Genomic DNA, 18,117 nt, shown 5'->3' with positions numbered 1-18,117 from the left:
ATTTTTTTGTGGCGCCATCTATGTGTGGTGTAGTGTATGCGCGTTCTTAGGCGGTCGCATTTTAATGTATGGGATCGATCTTCTTATATTTAATCTATGCTAACTGAAAAACATTACGGCAAGGCTACAGCGACTAATACCGTTGTAGTTGCATGGACGATAGCACTCCCTCAGACTCAGATCTCTATCAACCTAATTGTAACGTACAATTGCTTGGACTACACCGCCCCTGTGTCATTACGCTAATGTGTTGTTTTCATAGTGAATTACTTTTTATTAACTCCGTTCACGATATATCACGATAGTTAAGTGATAAAGAAAATTCGTGTTCATGCGTTCAGTTTAGATAACGCCCGTGGGGTTTTCTCACGGGATAAGCCAAAGAATCCCGTTAAATTAGTAGTGGGAATCTGTTTTATCGCGGATAGTTGTGTTAAACTGTAGGTGTTCTGTTGTTTTACAGTTTTACTACATATTTTATGTCATTATTGTACCTATAGCAAAGTTTATGTGCACCATAGTGATGTACTGACGCTACATATATACGAGTTAACTACTTAAATACTTGCAGATAACAATACATAAAAAAATACCTTTACCCATATAATAAATGCTGGCTTTTATTTATATGTAAACGATGCTATTCCTTTCTTATTTGGACCTTTATTTCTAAAGTGCGTTTGAAATATGTGAGCCGAAATGAATGTATTGACTGATTATAAAAATTTCACGCATATACAACGGGAAACATTGTAATACTTATAAAGAACGGAAGGATACAGGTTCGTATTACGACTATATACATAGCCATAAGTAGCGCTCATTCTATTGTAAGCAAATTGATCTCTTTCGTTTCTAGGGATAAGCAGGTATTTAAATGCAAAGCCGGGCCTAATCCAGTGCCTTATAATTTCAAAGCAATTGTTTTTAGATACCGAAGTGCCTACTCAAGATTTATGTTGTTGGTAATTATTGTCTGCTGTCTATGTCTACAGAGTGTACACTACTACATCAGACCCTCTAGCACAACTTGCCTTGTAGCGCGCGAGTCCATAATTGAAGTCGCGCTTGATGTATGGAGTCGCGCGCGACAAGGCAAGTTGTGCTAAAGAGTCTGTTAGGTTGACACTGAAAGATAATCAAATCCATACTACAAGGTATGTAGGTATTTAAGGTAAAAGTACCGATTACCAGTGCTCAGCACGGTAATGCCCAATAGATGACACATTCTGTCACATTTATTGATAGTGACTTAAGATTGAAAGTGGCATCTACTGGGACACAGTCGAGCACTGGTACTTTACCTAACTTACTCTTTATTCTTCTATCTCTATGATGCAGACTAACCAATTAAAATGTAGGTAAACATAAAATAATCTTCCGTTGTGTTGAAATATAACACGAAGCACTGAAATATTTGACGCCAAACTAGGTTACAATTTATATTCAGCTACAACCAGTACATATTTGCACATGGCTTGTTGAATACATGTTGTATCTACAAATCAAAAACGTAGGAATGTTTACAAGGGGATTCCAGCGAACACACTTATGTAAATGTCTCGGGTTTTTGACCTATTTTATTTGAGCTTTTATTGTTATTTTCTCGACGGGAATCTGCGAATTGAAAATTCTAACACTTGCAATGTTCGTATATTTGATCAATATTGCGATGGAATGTTCTATCTGTATTTTAAGTGTATATTTTATTAACTTGGACAGAGTAATGTAGAACACATTGTTAAAACCATACAAAGCTAGTGAGGCAAGAGCTTACTCTGTAAGGTCAAGAGTTAGAAAATAAATAGGGCGTGTTTTTAAATATTTCTATGACGAGTGGACTTTCTTTTAAATAATAGTAACTTTTCTATGCACATAACTGGTAACACACACCTTCAAATATGTGTAATCAGCTCGACGAATTAAAAAGTCCCTTAAAAATAAGTCCCACACAAGTTTTTAATCAAAGGTCATCGCAACAGTAACACCTATGGAGTTGCAAGCATCTATAAGTTGTGGTAACCGCAAACTGCAGCGGACTGTATGATGTTTTCGTCCAACCACCATACTATAAAACAAAATAACGCTCAGAAATGGGATTTAAAAGATGTACTTCACACCCATTTCTAGATATTTATTGACAAGATAGAAATAGGGTAACCTCCAGCATTAACATTTGACCCCATCACACCCTATTCTCGTCCATCTCTATAAAGCTTTATTAGATCGACTCTGGAAATAGAATGGCGACATTCATGTCGGCTAATAAGCGTCATCTATAAAGGTCTGCCAAGTGCTATAATGCCTATTTGGAGCGCCATTTGTCAGGCAGATAAGTATTTTAAGCACACTGCGCCTCTGAATGAGTCAACAAACCTAAATTTAATCATATCGGTCCTGACCAACGTTTTATATTCTTATCACCATGGATTCATCGGTTTTTAGGGATTTAAGATACCTGAGCATGTAAAAAGAGCCTTATTTCCCATTTTAGATCTTCATAGAAACGAAATACATAATAATAAACTGAAACGTTTTATCACATGTTTCACTACTTCAAACTGTCAAATTTATTCAAAAATATTTACATATAAAATTTCAAACATCAAAAGTAATTAGGACTAAAACCAATCTTCAAAGTAAGAAAAATATTGAAATAGTATTTTTGCTACAGTCGAAACCGTACGGGCTTACAACCAAATTCGAATAATTCAAGTTCAGAATTCAGGAGTCAACATAAGATTTACAAGTTGCGTCTTAAGGCAGACAGAGCACAAAAGGGTTCTCGCCAAAATGTTTTTTTCTCCACTTTCCAATATCAAGTAGAGTGCCTGAGAGGTGCGATGTTAAAGCGGCCGCCGGAGGAGTTATTATTATAAATGATGCAGGGGGTCGCGGCAAAGAAAGCCAGTAGACGTTTTACTTTATCCCTAGTGGATGAAAACGGAGGGACGCATCGAGATTGTCTGGGGGCTTTCATTCGAATAATCTTACATATTACTCCGAGTTACCCTGAATATTTGATAGAGAACGCGTGACTAGAATAGGGCCGAACTTTTAATAAACTTTTCAATAAGATTGGTCCTGTAACACGTCGCCGCGACGGGGAGTTAGCACGACACGAAGTAAGACGTTATTTCCTTATAGAAAGGGTCCAATGATGGCTCGAATTATAAGCTAAGATAAACGGCAGAGCTCAGTTTGCCGTCCATTAGGGATGAGAGGTCGGGATTCATAATTTCGCGTTCCTCATTAAGCGCAGCGCGGAGAATGAGATATTATTACGAGTTTCCGGCGCCAAGGATATGACCTGAATCTAACTCTGCACAATACGAGTGGCGAGAGATGTTTCTTCTTAATTCTCGCAAGTGCTATTTTATTCAAATGTAACGGCTTGCTACGTCGTCGGCGGGAAAGGATGCGGTGATATAGGTAAGCCATCCGCAATGTAAATCTCTGGAATTTAAGAATGTAAACTGTACTATGTGTATAGTACAATTTCATTTGCAGGATCCAGAAGAAAAATAGACAGTTTTCGGACGCATTGTCACCCTCAATTAGGGATCATCCACATATTACGTCACACCAAATTTCAGGTTTTTGGACCCCTCCCCCCCCCTATGTCACGCTTTTTTGTATCCCTTTAACAGGGATTGTCACATTTAGTATGACCCCTCCCATTACACTGTGACGTAATATATGGATGACGCCTTAACACAATTTTTATAGGGACCGTCATCATTAAATTTACATCTCTAAATGTTCTATCATTAATTTTGAGCTGACATCAAACCAAAACATCAAAATTTACAGATTTGAATTTGTGATATACAGTACAATATACATACTTAGTCCGCAATGGTCCACAAAAAGAGGTATATTCGTGTTAAGACTTTCAAGGATAGATAGGTACCTACATTGTTATCTTCGGCATAGTCTGAATAGTGTAGCTATGAGATCGCCGTATCTGCCTATCAGTTTTAATGTGGGCCACACGCAAATGTTTGAGCACGCGATAGTTCACGTACTTTTATCCTTGGTTTGGTTCTTTCAAAATCTGTAATCTAGTCAAGGACTCGCTTCATTACTGTTATAACATCTTATCGAAATTATGTTTTTATTCACTGAAATTGATTTTATAGATACATACATACATACAATCACGCCTGTATCCCATGAAGGGGTAGGCAGAGCACATGAAACTACTCATGTTTCAGTGCCACTTTTGGCAAATAAGGCGTTGGCAGAAAACGAAACTGACATTGCAGTGACAGTTGCCAGCCTCTCGCCTGCGCCACAATTTAACCCATATCCCACAGTCGCCTTCTACTTACACCCACGGGAAGAAAGGGGGTGGTGAAATTCTTAACCACACGGGGTAAAATAATTGATTTTATTTATTTACTTAAATCCTTGGGAAACAAACAGATATTACAATACATATAGTAAAATCAGATTACACATTCACAAGCCACACAGTTTCCACTAATGAATAATAACAGTTATGTTGCTCAGAAACTGACATTGTAACAATTTTAATTTAAAATATGCAAAACTCAAATATCTAGAATTATTGAAAACAGCATTATTAACTTTACAAATTAAGTATGTACATATAGATATAATTCTAATTTTTAACTTTACGTTTTATTGCAGAAACAAACTGTGGTAATGATAAATGGAATATATCAATATCAGAAAATTTTTCACTTAGGTATAAGTACTACAAACTCCATTTTCCTGACCCTTTTTATCAATATATCTGCCTATACGAATAAAGATTGTACATTTTTTCTGAAATGGTGAAGTGGATGGTAGTCAAAAGGGTTAGCTGGGACAAGATAGATCAAGAAGATGGCAGGACGACCTCAACGCATTTCGCACCAACTTGCTGGAGCGCGCTTAATACCGTGATGAGTGTAGGAATATTTAAAAGCCTATGCCATCGATCCATTAAAAGCATTTCAGAAAAATAGCTACATAATTCATGTTTTATTTATAAAGCATAGGCTATACCGGTGCATATCTCAGCGATCACGATTAGCAACACCGGATCTTGTAATCAAAAGTTTTCTAGCATAATCAACCGAGTCTTGCTCGATTGAGCCGATACCAAACTTGCTTCGGCTCAACCGGCGGGACGGGAATGGATTTCTATTAATGGATAAGTTGGAAATAAAGTGACCATTATGTAAACAGGTCGTCTGGGTTCTTACATATTTAATTTTACTTATTAAACCATATCATCAATAATCTACAGTATATTAAACTAGAGTCTGTCCCTTGTGAAATACTGTATGTTTTTTGGCGATTGCTGAAATATGTATGATGCAAACGAAGATTTCAAATGTAAGGAAATTCTTATAAGTACGAATACACATTACCATTTGATAGACTTTGGTGGTACGCTACAGGATAGGTTGCTGAGTTCGCATCACTCGCGCGATTGGTCGTATAATAGAATGAACGCTAGGTTTGAGTTTCTACACAGGTGACACCGCTCTGCTGGCACTTTTGTTGCCCGTGCCGTCCTTTCGAAGTAATATACAAGGATGCAAATCGATTTAATAGAAATACACTTCGTATACACAGTGTCTGAGCATATATCCTGTAGAACGTCTCAGGTAAGCGGTAACTGCTATAACATCCGGAGGGAATCGTGACTTATTTCGAGTATGAGCGAACGTTCCTTATCGGCGCATGAGTCACGCAGACGCCGGCGCTTACCGCCCACATATTATACCTACAGTACCTGGGCGACCGAGCTTCGCTCGGTGTTCTATTTTATTTCTTGTGTTTTTTACATCACAGACCTACCACTACCTTATAAATAGTACTGAGATAACGGAAGAAGCTTAAAATTCGTAATAATAATTAAAAAAAACACTTAATGAATACGTAACTTTTGTCACCCGCGAATCATAAGATTCATAAGTTAGTCATTGATGTTTGTTATTTCGTATCCTTGACCTGTGTCGCCATCTAGTTTTATCATAAATAGTACTTAAATCGAGCGAAAGAATTCTGTCTTAACAACTCAACTACTCCACACGAGATGGCGCGCGTTTTGCCACGAAAGCTCAAATAGAGATGGCGGTATGTGCCTATTATTTCCGGATAATTCTAGAATGTAATAGCACATCTGTTTGAAGTATTGAGTTATAAAATAGTACTGAGATAATAGAAGAAGCTTAAAATTCGTAATAATAATTAAAACACTTAATGAATACGTAAGTGTTGTCACCCGCGAATCATAAAATTCATAAGTTAGTCAAAGTTTGTTATTTTGTATCCTTGACCTGTGTCGCCATCTAGTTTTATCATAAATAGTACTTACATCGACCGAAAGAATTCTTTCTTAACAACACAACTACTCCACACGAGATGGCGCGCGTTACACCACAAAAGCTCAAATAGTGAATTTTTCTATTTGTGTTAAGTATTCTTTTCATTAATATGAAATGACTTGAAAAAATTATAACACCTTGCCCGCGAATTATAAGTTACTTAATGTTTGTTGTTTCGTATACGACGCCTTGATCTGTGTCGCCATCTAGTCTTTATAATAAATAGTACTTACATCGACCGAAATAATTCTGTCTTAACAATACAACTACTGCACACGAGATGGCGCGCGAAGAAAACGCATGAAAACTCGAAAATTCGCGTTTTCCGGGACCTAAGGATAAGCTAGATCGATTTTTCACCTCCGAAAACCCCCACATAACAAATTTCAGCGAAATCGTTAGAGCGGTTTCCGAGATCGTCGGTATGTATAAATAAATAAACAAATAAATAAATAAATAAATAAATAAATATACAAGAATTGCTCGTTTAAAAGTATAAGATTAATATATTAGTTGAAGTCCTTATCGGTGCGGTTTCAGTATAAACTGTCGAAAATTTTAGAGTAGCCTTTAGAGACTTCCTAAGTAACGACTTCTAATGCACAAAAAGACGAGAGGCTAGTGCCTATTAGTATTTCGTGAGAAATTAAATAATTGTTGTACTTAATATGTAAAGTAATAAGTTATTAACTCACAATGCTTTCAAAGGAATCGTTTCAACTTAAGGAAGTCACCTAATATATTGATTTAGACTAACACGATTTGCACTCATAATTTTAGAACAAAACGGGACTTAATCGCGTAAACACTTACATTTATATTAGGCCCGACGTTTCGAACATCACATTATGTTCGTGGTCACGGGTAGATTAAGTCCCGTTTTGTTCTAAAATTATGAAGTCACCTAAATAAAGGACAAAAGATTTAAGTAATTGCAGCTTTTGTATAAAAAAAAGAAAAACGTTGAGCAATTTTTTCATGAAAAATATTCTCTAAAATAAGAACTTGGGAGGTATTAAACAGGCTCGTACTTTATGACTGACGCAGTAATAAAATTTTCTGGCAGTAGGTACTTGTACTGTACCTATTCCTAATAACTTTCCCTAATCCTTAGCGAGTCAAACGCTTAGATATACCAGTGTGAATCTCTTCTAACCACGCGTAATCCAAGAGTGATTATGTAACTTAAATATTCTTCATCTCTGTCGCTCAAGTCCTGTTAGAGTGACCTCCTGGTAGGTATACCAGTGTGAATCTCTTCTAACCACGCGTAATCCAAGAGTGATTATGTAACTTAAAGATTCTTCATCTCTGTCGCTCAAGTCCTGTTAGAGTGACACAGATGATATACGAATTTCTTTCAGCTGGGTTCAGGGGTTGGGTAAGCCGATTGCAATAACTTCCCGAGTACCTGCAAAATTAACATTCCGTCTCGCGTGCAAAGTTTGCTAAAGAAAATTTCAAGGAGCTTAATTAATGGGAGAAGCGTGTCTCGGTGGAAACCTTATCTGTTAAAGTTGTAAAGTGAAATCTGACCGAAGAGTAAAAATATTTTTTCATCACACCTGCACTTTAAATGTGTTATTGCACGCAGGCGGAGCGTGAGTTATAGAAAAATCGTTCTCCCAAGGGAATAATGAAATTTCTTGTACCTTACTTAACCTTTTTACATTTATTAACATATTTTTTACATTGCAAGTGTGATGAAAAACATTGAGCGTAACTCGGGGAGTAAGAATATTACTAACTCGAGTCTTTAAATCGCTCCGGCTAGCCGTCGCGATTTAACTTACTCTAGTTAGTAATATTCAACTTCCTCCCCTTGTTGCACAATGTATTTATTACATTAACGTTTTTCTTTCCTCTAATGTAAGTGCAGTAACTTTTTATCAGGGATGTAACGGATGTGGTTTTAACGGAACCGGAAGCGGAAGCGGAAGTTTTGAATTTAGTTTAACGGAAGCAGAAGCGGAACCGGAAGCAGAAGCGGAAGTTATAGATGTTAAAAACGAAATGAAAAATACCACATAGGTATAACATAAACCAAAACTAATTAAATTACCTAGAACTTTTAGGTGTTTACTGTTCAGCCTGTAATCAGCAGTTTGTAATCAGCCTTTAGGCCCACTTAGGTTTTAAAAACGAAAAGAAAAGTTACCTGATATTTTATCTTAAGTATATCATTCATTACAATCCAAAAATTTAAATCACCTTGAACTTTAAGATTGTTTGTTGTTTAGGTAATCACTAAAAATCACATAAGAATCCTTTTAAACCTTTATTATGCCGTAAAAGGTTTTAGAAACGAAAAGAAAACTTACTCGTAGGTAGTATAATACAATCCAAAACTAACCAGTGAAAATTATATGTGTAATTGTTAGCACACAATTAAATTTTTAAATTAAATGGAGTGATTGTAAAAGAAGTAAACTGTATTTAATAAACAAATCTAAGGGGAGCTTCTAAGGGGATCGTAGATAAGCCCTGCACCACTGAATAGTTGTTCACTCGCTACTAACTAGGTGGACAGGACAAATATTGGCGCGCAATGGAATGAAGCGATTAATGTTTAGTATCGCAGCACGTGGCAAGCGGAGAGATGAGCGAATGATAGGTATAGACCTGTTGGTCTTTGATGTACGCCGCTCATGTCCCACCGTCGCGCTAGGTTCCGACATCCGTTATAACTTCCGTTTGAAAAATAACAGAACCGGAACAGAAGCGGATGTGTAAAACAAAACGGAAGTTCCGCAGTAACGGAAGCAGAAGCAGAACTCCATTACATCCCTGCTTTTTATAGTCTGGACTCACGTCACGCTCGATTTGAAGTCAAGCGGATAATTATTAGCAAATCAAATGACGAGGATATTATCAGTAACTTATAACATGCAAATTATAAAAACATTCGTAATTCATTTAATACCGATACACATTTAGACTAGAATAGGTTAGAAGCGAGCGATTTGTTCACAATAATTTGAGCACATATCTATTGTTAAAACAAATTAAGTGGCTCAACACGGTTTTCATTGATTTTTGACAAGTTTTGAGTTGAAACTCCTAAATAGAATTATAATTATAAGACCAACGGCCATTGGTTCTTCAATCTTTTATCTCCATTCGTAAAAAAAAATTGAAATTAGATTTTAGTGAAGTGTGTGTGTGTTTTAGTGTTACATACTTACATTCATGAAATCGAAATGTTTGGAATTATCTTTGACTTTTCTAAAAATTCAAGAGAATTTTAATTTTAAACTAATTAAAACAAAAGTTATGGCCAAACAACCAGTTGTTGACCCTAAATTGTTTAACTTTGATGCCAAATATCACAGAAACAATGAGCAATGAAGTAATTATGAGAAACTAAGTATTTTGTTTAAAGACGATGCTGTTAATATAATAGGCTTTAGAAACTATCATAATACATCAATGGATTCAATCGAAGGTAATTGGCGCAGGGAACGCCCTTAATGCCTGTAGCATGTATTTAGTAATGACTGTTTGTTGCCATAATAAAATAAAATAAAAAATAAATAAATAAAAAAGCATGGGTTTAGTAACTAGCCCAAACACAATATAGTTGTGTGTTTACGAAAGATACATCATCATAAAGATTTAAAACCCCACATGCATCCCATATGCAACGCTCGAGTCAACCTCTAACGAGAAAATATTATAAAGTCCCTATATTAATCATAACTTGTTTTTTTTCTCTGTCGTGTATCACACATAAAAGTAATATCAGGGATTTCATTAGGCGTTAAGGAACACGATGAAATAAAAAGTAACGATAAAAAATAGAAGGAGACATATTAGGCGAACCCTTGTTTGAGTTAATTAAGAAATGGTAGAGTAATCATTATAGCTCTGACAATAAAGAATTATGTGACAATTATTATGTTTGAGTTACTCCAAAGGAAGGGTAACAAAACACATTTATTAAGTTATAAATAGGAATATATAGTATATACGCATGAAGTAATTGATTGAACTGCCGAGACAGCGAGATGTAATTTTTGAATTGAAACAGCACGAACATGCTACGAGGTTTTCTTTGCAACCAAACCTAAAGTATTTTTATCATGTGATCTTCACAAAAACAAAATCGATTAATAATTGATACCCTAACAAAATAGGCAAATATAGTGCTTGAGCTTTTGACAGCCAATGAGAATAAAAACTCAGTTCAAACGCTTCCATTTAGATTTCAGATCGAAGCCTCGTCAAATTTCGCTCGCTGTGTCAATTTTCGCCAGGGAAGCGAAGCGAAATCATTCGTCCATAAAACCCGGGGCCTATAATATAACAGTCGGGTACCCTTTCGAAAACGGGTTAACCAGTGTAATGTGAACTCGACGTCACTAATAATGATGTACTATCTTACAATTGATGTATACTGGTTTCACACGGCTCTGCTCGCCTATATTCGGTAACCTTTGGAATGCCACGTCAGATTTGTTGAAGCTCAACTGCCAAATTCACGAAAGCCCTTCCGATGTCAACGTACAGATATTTCTTACATAAACAAAAAGCTAAATGTAACTTTTGGCAACATTATGCGTGCACTAAAAACAAATGAGGCCGCAGTAATTATTTTAGTAACAGAGTGTAACAAACTCATCTAAATGCATAAGAACGCAGAGTGTCGTTACTTTTAATAAATTGTATTTATACATAGGAATATTATTCTATGATATCTTAGGAAACACATTAATGATATGGTTAAGATTTGAAAAATATGTGATGATTACGATAACGCTACTTAATATTCATTGGGAGATAATTCATTATTAAATGCGATCATACCATCAAATTTTCGATTAAGATCATGTAAACAAATATAGTGTTTTATATCGTGTTTACATTAAATTGGGTTCGATTTAATGACACTGAATGAATATGAATAAAAGGGATTGAATACAACTAAATAGGAATTACAAATGTAGTGCGAAAAGGGATTCCTTCGTATTTTTCCGGAAACGTTCGTATTTGTCGTGCTAGTTCAATCAAAGTAAGTACCTACATTTTGTACTGAGACGGACTGAAATAGCATGACACGTTCGTACGTTTCCATAACCATACGAAGAAGGGTATCTTTTCGCACTTTATCTGTAAATGGTAATGAATTTTACGTAACATTAATTGTATACGTTGAGCACATGTTTATTACGCTGAGTGTGTTTTTCGCTGGAAACTGGAGGACATTTCAAATCCCAAAATAGGTATACTTATTTTATATTTTTGCAAAAAGGCGATTCATCGACCTTAGGCAAGGGTCGCTAAATGGCAGGCTTGCGGTCCGGATCCGGATCACCGGCCAATTTTGTTTATGCATGTTTAATAAACTCAAGTAGAAAAACCCGCAGTGGTAATTGAATTTTAACCCCTGGAGAAATTGATCGGCGGTCTCTGTACTAGATGATGGTTAATTTTGGCTTCCCATTGGGTAAATACGTATATTAGTATCAAAGACATATGTAACTCCGTATAGACGGATAAAGTCGAAGAAAAAACGTACCTCAAAGCCATAGAGAAAAAGGTACGGTGGCCTAGATGGCGTTACACCTTTAGGGAACGCTCGGCTAGATGGCGCTGACATACTTACGGCCAAATTGTCAAAACTGAGGTTCAAAAGTTTTAAGCTTGTGTCAAGAGATGGCAGTTTATGCACTGTGATTACACATTTTACTTTGACAGTAACTCTCTATAATACTCGATCCTCTTTGATTAGTATGGATGATTTTTTGTTGGTTTATTAATAAACACGTCCATAACTCCATAAGCATTTATATTATTTATTTGATATTTGCCAGTCGCTTTTCGGTGAAGGAAAACATCGTGAGGAAACCGGATTAATTCCAATAAGGTCTAGCTTACCCTTCGGGTTGGAAGGTCAGATGGCAGTCGCTTTCGTAAAAACTAGTGCCTACGCCAAATCTTGGGATTAGTTGTCAAAGCGGACCCCATGAGCCGTGGCAAATGCCAGGATAACGCAAGGAGGATGATGATGTTCATAACTCCATGAGCACCCTTTTCTGACGAATTACTGTGTTGAATAACTCCTGAACTTTACAATATTAATGTATTATTTTTACGCTATTTTAACCACTATAACTATTTCCTGTTGCCACCTGTGTACTCAACTTACCCTTTTTAGGGTTCTGTATAATCTGTATCTCATAATGTAAAATGGAACCCTCGTAGGATCACTTTGTTATACGTCCGTCTGTATGTCGGTCAAGATCCATAGTCTAGGGAATGCGTGGAGGTGTCCAATTGAAATTAAACTAAACTCAGGTCCACAGTCAATTGGATCCGTCAAAAAGTTATACTTGTTTGTAAGAAACCCTCGGTGGGCGAGTCTATTTTTTATATTATAGATATTACAGAAGAATACAGCACAGTATCACACCGCCTGTTTCCATAGCTAATAACAATAACAATTACGGGTCAACACACTCTACACGTCGTGATAGAGCCGTTGTGAGCCCTCTAGTTATGTCACGCTGTGGTCATTGTGGCCAATTAATTCGGACCCAATGATGGCTCCACCAGTAGACGGAGCATAATGGAAATCTGTAGGACGCAAACTACCTTAATGTCATATTCAATCTAAGGCAGTTCAGCGGTATAAACGTGAAGATGTAAGAAAGAGACATACAATGAGCAAACTTCCGAATCCACCAATCAAATAAATATGAATAATTATTGGTGTATTCTGAAATTTCTGAAGTTTGCTGTCGGAAAGACAAGGCCGCCTCAGTATCGTCGTCTGCCGAAAAACACGATTCAGAAAACCCTGACTATTTCAGCATTTTAAATATTAGTAAAATGTTTTAGAAATAAAGTCGTCTAGTTAATTAAAAAATAAGAACCTCAAAGCAAATACGTTTATCATCAAAAGGTTAACATACAGATAAAAACTTTCTCATGTATAAAAATGAATGTCTTAACTAGACAAGTAGACACGCATTTTAACTGCACCGCTTGACAAATTTCCTTAGATAGGTATAAACGATTTTTTTAAACGAGCGGAGTTGAACGAACTACGATTGTTTACAGGTTTTTGAATTACTTTATTGCCTAAGTCACAGTATCGTGCACAAGTCTACGTAAAGATACGTACAAGCGTGAAAGTGCGTGACGTGAAGATTTAATAAATCTAACCTTCTTGAGTTGTTTCGTGCCAAAGCAAAAGTGTTAGTGAATGAAACAATGTAAATTGCGAAGCCTACAGGAGGCAGTCTATGTATGAACCACCAACGAGTGTTCCGCGCGATCAACTAAGAATTAAGGCCACCTCGGATGGTATTGCATCAGTTGTGGCCATTATAAAATTGGGTCGGAATTCGACACTTTGACGGGTCAAATAATACATAAATAAACTCACGCCTGTATTCCTAAACGGGATAGGTAGATTACAAGAAACATCGCGAGTTTCAGTGCCATTCCTGGCAATTGAAGGGTTGAAAGAAAATGAAGTTGTGATAGTGCAGTGACAAGTTGCCAGCCCATCGCCCGCACCACAATGAAGCGCTAGCGCGTAGTGACCCTACCTGCTAAGCCGCGAGCCCGGGTTCGTATCCCGGTAAGGGCATTGATTTATGTGATGAGCACAGATATTTGTTCCTGTCATGGAAGGTTTTTATGTATATCAATATAATTATATTTATCTACATAAGTAAGTTAAGTATATCGTCATGTAGCACCCATAGTACAAGCTCGGCTTAGTTTGGGGTCAGGTTGATCTGTGACACATCTGTTCTGATATATTCACAATATTTATTTATTTATTTATTTAAAATGTGGATCCACAATACAAGCTGTTAGAGCAGATAACATTATGCGCAATTTACATACAACACGAAATAAACCAATTTTTACTTTTTTTGACTAATCGATTAACCTAGTAATAAAATATGAAGGAATGTATTTACACCGATGATTGAGGAAACGTAATGAATTAACATGACGAAGTATACGAATGTTTATGTAATATTTCTATTTACTTAACCCAAATTCCTTATTGGTCAGGATCTTCGGTAGGTATAAGCTTGTTTTTGCTGACAATTTCTGCGGCTCAAGCTGCTGGTGAAACATTAAACAGACGAGAAACAATTAATGAAGATTTTAGAACCGCTTATTCATATTTTATATTTTGCAGTTTTGCTAACAATTAGTAGTTAGTTTTTAGAATAGATACCACTCAACATAATAAAATCTAAATCAAAATATATATATAGTATATTTAAGTGCGTTTGTGTTTGCCCAACTGTTAGGTATGGCAACGGTGTAGTGCAATGAACCCAGAGCCGTTGAGCCCGAGGAGCCCGCGATGATCTGTCATGACTAAAAGTAGTTAACTGAATTGGATCCACACTGGGGCGCAACGAGTATCAATTAGAGGCGCTGACACTGGTAAAGGGTAGGTACTTTCAATTGAAGGAAATGATTTGTTGCTAGCTCTCGTTATATGGAGTGTTGCGTGTGTGGTTTGCATTGCTGCAGTGTTTAAAAAAAAAATGATCTGAACTTTAAAATAATAAACTAGACATATATGTCATAACATGGAATCGGATATGCCAGGGTCAAAAGTGACGTTTTTGATTGAAGAAATGATTTCCGATTCCTATGTTATACAGAGCTAAGAAGTAAAGTTTTCCGTGATCATGATGCATGCAACTGCGTCGAAAAATCGGGAGCTCGAATAAAATCAAAAAGGTAATGGCGGTCTATTCCTGGTGAATATAAGTCTAGAGCTAAGAAGTGTTTGACGTAACATAGTAATGGTAATTTTTTTGAATATTGTATAACTAGCTATATTAATAGTGTGAACCTGCCTTTAAAAAAAAATTCTATTGGTCGACTTTAATCTGTCAATTGGGACACCACAGACTAAACTATACGTGCTGACTTTTCAGTGTTGGATAGTCTTTGACACTTAGGGCCACTTGCACCAACGATATTATTATTTATGGTCATGGTTCGTTAATATTTCTTGTATGTGGGTAGCTTTTGCACATTGTAATTTTTCCTCAGTCACCCGTTGACCACGAATGCTGTAAAGTGTTCGAAACGTCGGGATGAATTTTATAGTTATTTGTTATACAAAGGGGCAAAGTTGTATTTTAACGCCGAGTGTGGAATTGAAAAACGAGCAAGTGAAAGGATTCTATAGTTGAACCACGAGAGAAGCGAGTGGTTCGAGAATAGAATCCTGAACTTAGCGGGTTTTTCAATACACGAGAAGTAAAATACATTTGCACCCGTGTGTAACACTAAACTTTTCCCCTCACTATAGCGAGGAAACTACAACGCAAAAAATGAGTTTATCACTGCTTCCAGTAGTTCCACAGGTGGTAAATAATCTTCATTACTAGATTCACCAACTTTTATAAATTTTAAAGCAGTTAATTTGACTATATTCAAGGTCAAATTACTGTACCCACTAGTGGATAAAATGCGTTTTTACCCGCTGGCATTAAAGTATAAAACATGTGTTTTTTTTTATACTACGTCGGTGGCAAACAAGTATACGGCCCGCCTGATGTAAAGCGGTCACCGTAACCTATGGACGCCTGCAACTCAAACAGTGTCACATGCGCGTTGCCACCCCATTAGAAACTTGTACATTCCCTTTTGCTGTTGCGTGTTTCCGAGGTAGTGAGGGGAAAAATTCATTATAGGCGATTTAATCCGTTTCCATAGTTTTATTTCATGAGTAAGTATCGAGGTAACCGAAGACAATATTATGTGTGACGTAAATTAAAAATTATTAATGTTGTTCGAATAGCATCGTAATGTATGATATGAATCAGACAATTCCAATAGAAAGTCTTTTAATCCGTAAAATAATGAAAATGATTAAAGAAACTGATACTGATTGAAATATGTATGTAAGACTGTAAAATTAATGGCATGTGAAATGATTATTATTCAAACATGCATCAGTTCAAACATGCATCAATTCAAACATGCATCATTAATTTTGTTCAGTTCGTTTTCGAAATTAATTTAATAGCAGCATTTTACCTTACAATAAAACGCATATTAAGCGAAATACCTTATTTGAAGCCTATATTTTTAACTACGCCTGTGGCTACAGCTACAACACTCAGTTGCAATAAACCAAGGCACATTTATTTTCCCATTTGAGGGTATTTTTTGTTCGCTGCTAGTAAGCAACATTTTTAGATTATTCAGTTTCAAAGAGCTGGATTCGTCTTTATTTCATCTCACATTTAAAGTCATAAATGATGCAACCGTTTGGTAAGTGGTATATTGCAACTTCGGTTTAATTAATATTTTGAGAACCAATGACGGTAAACGGTAGGAAGCTTAATATGTTTATACAGGCCGGCGTACTTCAGTATTAATTTAACAAATCAATATCAATACATGGTGCCCTCATATAAATTGGGGTAAGTAAATAGTACCTATTGAATATTTACCTTCAGCAATATTACTTCCGTTACAGGATACATATTTACACTACCTATGTGCCAACACATCAAGCGGAAGGGTTGATTTCAATGCTTCAGAATCTATCTATTAGGTCAAATTATTGGTCCTTGAACCATGAAATAATATTAAAATAACAGTATTTTGACGTTTACTTATTCACTCGGATACCAATCGATATTCTCATCTTTCACGGCTTGACCCGTATCTGAACTGGAATCGGTTACCAATTATGCTAATATCAATTCATGAGCATGGTTTTAAAGATCCAGCATCTTTTTAACTAAAAATAATCCAGTCAATGGTGTTGTAAATGTCATAGCACAGTAAGAAATCCTAATAAGTGTTAAAGCGGCTCACGGCGGGATTAAAGCGTGGGAATTTAGGAAATTACACCTCACTGTAGAATCAACGGATTGATGAAGTGCCACTATGAAGGTGAGACATTTCTTAAGAACGGTAAATATCTCATGTGTTCATCTTGTCCAGCAATCGGCAATGCATAATATGCATGACTTAACGCGATATAATTTATGTGTTCCGCAGATAAATTAATATTACCCCGTTCCTTGAATTCTTATGCACGAGTTTTTTACATGTCTTGGGCTACTTTTCATATTGTGTCTTACCACACAGTTCATTACCTTTTTCTTGGTCTACACGTTTCAGTGCCGACATTTTTATTCATCCCACAAATATTGTAGCCATATGGCTGCAATTTCTAAGACAATGCTCTACGCTGGGTAATATCCGTTAGCCGACGATGATAATCATCGTCTAAAATATGTCCCCTCAAAGAAATCCCTTGACCGGTGCCCACTCCACCGCCTACACACTGCTAACAGGTTACTGTATCATTACTTTTACTACGTAGGAAGCGGTACTTGTACTAAAGTACTTTAATTTTGTACGGGCTCTTCGGCTTTAAGTAAAGTTTTAAAGTTAATCAAAAGTAATTGAAGAGTACTTTATTTTAATAGACTGGTCGGTATTTCGAAGTGAAAGCTAGGATTAGGATTATAGCCCGGAGATTACAGAAAGTAGACCAAGCGAAGTGCCTACTTAAGTAAGTTAAAATGAGTGTAAAGCTTAGAAATAACGACAAAATTAGGCAACGAGCAATCGATTTGTCTGGCAACAATATTAACCTCTGTTTTGATCTGAGTTCCGAAAAAAACAAAATAGTATTTTCTTATACAGTCTTCGGGATACTCGAAAGTTTTAGATGTTATCAATAAGTCAATAACAAATAACACATTTATTCCTACAGTACAAAAACAATAGGCACTTTATTTGACGATATCATTTT

The 18,117-nt window shown here is 36.2% G+C and overlaps 1 protein-coding gene across 1 annotated transcript in view; it reads right to left on the bottom strand.

The window, feature by feature from the left end:
• Positions 1–18,117, bottom strand: part of LOC125234359 (dystroglycan 1) — a 176,975-nt gene that overhangs the window by 153,141 nt on the left and 5,717 nt on the right.

Source organism: Leguminivora glycinivorella, chromosome 16 (assembly GCF_023078275.1).
Source record: "Leguminivora glycinivorella isolate SPB_JAAS2020 chromosome 16, LegGlyc_1.1, whole genome shotgun sequence".
NCBI lineage: Eukaryota > Metazoa > Arthropoda > Insecta > Lepidoptera > Tortricidae > Leguminivora > Leguminivora glycinivorella.
Note: the sequence above shows the minus strand (reverse complement) of the source record. Positions and strands in the feature narration are given on the sequence as shown.